The 6,110-nt window shown below is 40.0% G+C and overlaps 1 non-coding gene across 1 annotated transcript; it reads left to right on the forward strand.

Annotated features, from left to right (window-relative positions):
- Positions 1-5,423: 5,423 nt before the first annotated feature.
- Positions 5,424-5,530, forward strand: LOC112724305 (small nucleolar RNA R71). The gene has a single exon (XR_003163474.1). It is a non-coding gene; the product is annotated as a small nucleolar RNA R71 (small nucleolar RNA).
- The last annotated feature ends 580 nt before the right edge of the window (positions 5,531-6,110 follow it).

Genomic DNA, 6,110 nt, shown 5'->3' on the forward strand with positions numbered 1-6,110 from the left:
CGAAAACTATTATGAAAATTCCCAAAAGAAAGCTCCCCGAAGAACTTGAATTCTATCCTATTTATACACTTTCTTCCAATGATCTTCAAGCCTTGAGTTGGGACTTTGCTCTTGGTGGAATTGGGTTGAAAGAGGCCTTGGTTGATTGCTCTTGAAGTTTGGAGAAGAACCAAAGTGAACCAATTGAACCGGGTTTGAGTTTTGCAAAAGTTGGACCAAAAGTTTGAGCAAAAGTTAGGGGTCTAACTTTTGCTCCAACTTTTCATATCAGCTAACACCACTTTGCTGATATGAACGTTGGTGCCAACGTTAGGGGTCTAACTTTGGCCCTAACGTTGGCCTTGCCTTGTGTGCTAGTGGCGCCAACGTTAGCCACCAAGTTAGGGGGCTAACGTTGGCGCAAACTTTTGCTCCGCCTTGTGATTTTCATGTGCCAACGTTAGCCACCAAGTTAGGGGGCTAACGTTGGTGCAAACTTTTGGTGCCCAGGGAGGTTTTCTTCATGCCAATGTTAGCCTCAAAGTTAGGGGGCTAACGTTGGCGCAAACTTTTGGTGCCCAGGGGTGAATTTCATGTGCCAACGTTAGCCTCAAAGTTAGGGGGCTAACGTTGGCGCAAACTTTTGGTACCCAGGGAATGGTTTTCAAGTTCCAACGTTAGCCTCCAAGTTAGGGGGCTAACGTTGGGGCTAACTTTTCAACCAAAAGTTTGTGCAAAAGTTTGATGCTAACTTTAGGTCCAGCTTTTTGCTTCCTGGTTCAATTTCACTTATTCCATTGTCTTCTCTTCACTCCTAGCCATTCCTTCTTGCTTCAACCCTTCTCCAAGCTTTCTTCACCTATCATTAATCAACCAAATACATCAAAGCTATGCTCATAATCATGAGATATTCATTTTATCATAATATGCAACAATTATAGCATAAAACCTCATGAAATGGCATGAATTCATACATGGTTGATTCAATCAAGGGAAACATGAAAATCTACTCAATTGGCTTGCTTATGGTTCAAGAAAGTGCATAATTCTAATGAAAACAAAAGAAAAAGACTAGTTAAAATAGGCTAGGATGACTTGTCATCACAACACCAAACTTAAAGCTTGCTTGTCCCCAAGCAAGAAATAAATTTATGCTCCAAGGTTCTTTCAATTAAGATGGATTGACGAACACTTGTAAAGTACAGTGAGTGAAATGATCAAGTAACAGTGGGGTGAACTCTAAATCATATGCTCATGCAAGGGCTTCAGTGCTCACTAGTCCTTACATATTGGGAGTCGTAGGTGTTAGGATTTTCATCCAAATGGTATCATGGAGATCTCTTTATATGTAATCACCTTGAAGCAGCTTATAGTTTCTGTGCTTTGGCCTCGACTCTAAGTATCATGTCTCAAAGCGGCTCTTTAGATAAGCTTTCAATCAATACTCCTAAACCAGTTGGTTTTAAGGTATTAGGTGTTAAAGCACCCCTAAGGATTTACTTGCTCAAGCCTCTTTCCTTGACACACTTCAACCACAAGCATTTACTAGGAAACAACTCTTTGAGTTTTTGTTTCTTTCTTTCTTTTTCTGCCCTGTAATTGATGCTCAGAGCCTTGGGCCATGATCTTTTTTTGCTTTTGTATTTTATTTATTTTCTTTTGTTTTGTTTGCTGCTTCTTGGATCAATAAATTTTTGAGAATCTCCACAATACTTCTTTGAACTTCATGTCCTGCCTATGAGCTCCCATGTAAGTTTTCACAAGCATGCAACCCCAATACAAAATCACACAACTAGAACCACCACTTCTCCCAATCTTTTGCTTGTCTCAAAATTGATTGATTCCTCAATCCTTCTTTTCAAAGAACTTTCATGTGATGCAGTTCTTGAAAATTGAGTGCAAACAAGTTTTGAAGATAAGAATGTTGTGAATGATCAAGCCTCTTGCTTATTGAATTATAAAGAAAGACTATGCTATGCAGGCAGGCAGTGGTAAAAGAAAAACTATACTATGCAGACAAGCATGGCAGATAAGGATACAATCCAACTTTCAATTACAGCAATATTTGATGCAAAACAGTCACTTAACAATACAACCTGTTGAAGTTCACTTGCTTTCCTTCTTCTCATCATCATCATTGCTGGCCTTTAGGTTCATCTTTTGTTTCTTTGGTTGATGATGCTTAATCCTTCCAACAGCTTGTATGGACCTCTACAATGATATTGAAAGTTGCTTGTTCCTCAAGCACTTGAAAAATGGTTAGCTTGCATGATTTATTTGTGGGCCTTTGTACTTACTTTGGTGTGGGAACACCAAACTTAGTACCTTGCCAATGCATCAGATTAACCATGTGTGAAACTCTTTTTCTTCTTTTTCAAAAGCAATAAAACTGAAAACTAGGAAACAGCAGAATAGTTAACTAGTTTATCCAACATGCTTGAAGCCAGCATTATGCAGAAAATGAGAATGTGTTTTATGATGGGATTTTGGTGAAACACCAAACTTAGAATCCTGCATTCTCCATTAGATTGTTTTGGTGTGCAACACCAAACTTAGCTTCTTGCATTATAGATAAAACTAATTAACCATTTTATTAAAATAGTTATGAACAGAAAACTACCTCGGGTTGGGTTGCCTCCCAACAAAGCGCTTCTTTATTGTCACTAGCTTGACATCCTTCATTCTTTGATCATGGAGGCTGAAAATCATAGTGCCTCAGCTTTTCTCCTCTCACTATGGACTTCCTTCCGGTCTCCTCCATTTCTTGGTGCCCTTCTTCAGAAATTCCAGAGGTGGAGAACTCTCTCCTGGTTCATGTCATACAACCAAAACAGCAAAGATGCACAGAGCATTCTGTAGCTTGAATGCAGTGGGGGTTAGTAGAGACAAAGTCTCAAACAGTTAGTGTGCAAGTCAAAGATTAAAGAAACAGAAAAGAAAAAATGCTTGATCTAGATCACCACCTCACTTAATCATTGTCAATCTAATCAATCCCCGGCAACGGCGCCAAAAACTTGATGAGTATTTTGGTGAAAAATAAATTTCCCCCAAAACACACAAATCTAACCGGCAAGTGTACCGGGTCGTATCAAGAAATAAAAAACTCACGGGAGTGAGGTCGATCCCACAGGGATTGAAGGATTGAGCAATTTTAGCTTAGTGGTTAATTTAGTCAAGCGAATCAAGATTTGGTTGAGTGTTTTGTGATGTGCAGAAATTAAATTGCATGGAAGTAAAGAGAACAGGGAATTAAAGTGCTGAATCTTAAAGAACAAGAAATTAAATAGCAGAAACTTATAATGCAAGAAATGTAAATAGTGGAATCTTAAAGTGCAAGAAATATAAACGGCTGGAATTGTAAAGGGAATTGGGGTTTGGATTTGCAGAATTTAAACAAGGAAAAGTTGAATTGCATTAAACAGAAGAGTAAAACGGAATTGGGATTGAATCGGATCTGAAACAGAAAAGTAAATGAACATATTAAGCAGTAAACAGAGAATTGAAAATGGGAAATCAGATCTCAGGACCCAGAGACTAGAAAACCAAGTCTAGATCTCAATGCCTTCCTAGATCCAACAAGAACAATTGAAAGGAAATTGTAAATTGCAAGGGAAGTAGATGAGAAGCAAGTAACAGAAACGGAAGTTTAATTAAGCAGTAAATAAACAGAGAGATCCAAGGATGAGATTGAAACAGAATTTCTTCAATTCTCTAGCCCAAGATCCAAGACAATTGTAATTGAAATTGAAAGCAATAAAACTAAGAGGAAGAGAAGTGAATTCTCCTTCCCCAAGACAAGAAATTAAAAATCACTCAATATCCAAAGCTCTCCGAAAACTATTATGAAAATTCCCAAAAGAAAGCTCCCCGAAGAACTTGAATTCTATCCTATTTATACACTTTCTTCCAATGATCTTCAAGCCTTGAGTTGGGCCTTTTCTCTTGGTGGAATTGGGTTGAAAGAGGCCTTGGTTGATTGCTCTTGAAGTTTGGAGAAGAACCAAAGTGAACCAATTGAACCGGGTTTGAGTTTTGCAAAAGTTAGACCAAAAGTTTGAGCAAAAGTTAGGGGTCTAACTTTTGCTCCAACTTTTCATATCAGCTAACACCACTTTGCTGATATGAACGTTGGTGCCAACGTTAGGGGTCTAACTTTGGCCCTAACATTGGCCTTGCCTTGTGTGCTAGTGGCGCCAACGTTAGCCACCAAGTTAGGGGGCTAACGTTGGCGCAAACTTTTGCTCCTCCTTGTGATTTTCATGTGCCAACGTTAGCCACCAAGTTAGGGGGCTAACGTTGGCGCAAACTTTTGGTGCCCAGGGAGGTTTTCTTCATGCCAACGTTAGCCTCAAAGTTAGGGGGCTAACGTTGGCGCAAACTTTTGGTGCCCAGGGGTGAATTTCATGTGCCAACGTTAGCCTCAAAGTTAGGGGGCTAACGTTGGCGCAAACTTTTGGTACCCAGGGAATGGTTTTCAAGTTCCAACGTTAGCCTCCAAGTTAGGGGGCTAACGTTGGGGCTAACTTTTCAACCAAAAGTTTGTGCAAAAGTTTGATGCTAACTTTAGGTCCAGCTTTTTGCTTCCTGGTTCAATTTCACTTATTCCATTGTCTTCTCTTCACTCCTAGCCATTCCTTCTTGCTTCAACCCTTCTCCAAGCTTTCTTCACCTATCATTAATCAACCAAACACATCAAAGCTATGCTCATAATCATGAGATATTCATTTTATCATAATATGCAACAATTATAGCATAAAACCTCATGAAATGGCATGAATTCATACATGGTTGATTCAATCAAGGGAAACATGAAAATCTACTCAATTGGCTTGCTTATGGTTCAAGAAAGTGCATAATTCTAATGAAAACAAAAGAAAAAGACTAGTTAAAATAGGCTAGGATGACTTGTCATCAATGACCTCTATGTGGAGTGTTGGTGAGTTGCATTGTTATTGGGGTTATGGCGTCTCTGATCTTGGCCTTAGTCTTGTTGATTTCCCCACCCAAATTTTGGGTGGTTCATCTAACCAGGATTATACGTTTTGGAGTATGGGTCATGATTCTGCCTAGGTGAATTCCCAATGTAGTTGGCTTGTTTCTCGTCACCCTCTGCTTCTTCATTCACTCCTTCTTGGGTTTCTGCTGAAGTGGTGATTGCTGCTACTTGATTTCTCTCCATCTTCTTGGTGAGGTCAGCTAATTGCTTGGCAATTATCTTGTTTTGAGCTAGCAGTGTATCCACATTGTTCAGCTCCATCACTCCTCTAGTGTTGCCTTTTTCAGAAGCATAGAAGTAGTCATTCTCTGCTACAGTCTCAATGACATCTATGGCTTCTTCAATGGTCTTCTTCTTATTCAGAGATCCCCCGGATGAGTGGTTTACTGCCTTCTTTGATTCATACGAAAGGCCTTCATAGAAAATGTGCAACTGCACCCATTCATTGAACATATCTGGCGGGCATCTTCTTGTCAAGTCTTTAAACCTCTCCCATGCTTCATATAGAGTCTCACCATCCTGCTGCCTGAATGTTTGTACCTCAGCTCTCAACCTGTTGATCCATTGAGGAGGATAGAATCTTGCCAAGAACTTGTTCACCACATCTTTCCAGGTTGCTAAACTCTCCTTTGGAAAGGATTCTAGCCATTTAGATGCTTTGTCCTTGAGCGAGAAGGGAAACAGAAGTAGTCTATAGGTATCAGGATGAACACCATTAGACTTCACAGTATCGCATATCCTCAGGAAGGTGGTTAGATGTTGATTGGGGTCTTCATGGACACTTCCTCCGAATGAACAATTGTTCTGAACAAGGGTGATGAGCTGTGGCTTTAGTTCAAAGTTGTTGGCATGTATGGTTGGCCTTTGGATGCTACTTCCACAGTTTCCTGGGTTTGGGTTGATGTAAGAACCCAGAACTCTTCTCTCTTGTCCAGCCTGATGCGCTGGACTTTCTCTGCCATGGTTATGAGCCTCTTCTTCATGATGGTTCTCAATATTCTCCTCCATGTCTGGTTCAAAGTACTCTTCATCTTCCTCAGCACCAACTACTTTCTTTCCTCTTGCTTCCTTCCTTAATCTAAGGAAGGTCCTCTCAGGTTCAGAATCAAAGGAAGTTGAAGCCCCGCTTCTTCTA

Source organism: Arachis hypogaea, chromosome 11 (assembly GCF_003086295.3).
Source record: "Arachis hypogaea cultivar Tifrunner chromosome 11, arahy.Tifrunner.gnm2.J5K5, whole genome shotgun sequence".
Taxonomy (NCBI): domain Eukaryota; kingdom Viridiplantae; phylum Streptophyta; class Magnoliopsida; order Fabales; family Fabaceae; genus Arachis; species Arachis hypogaea.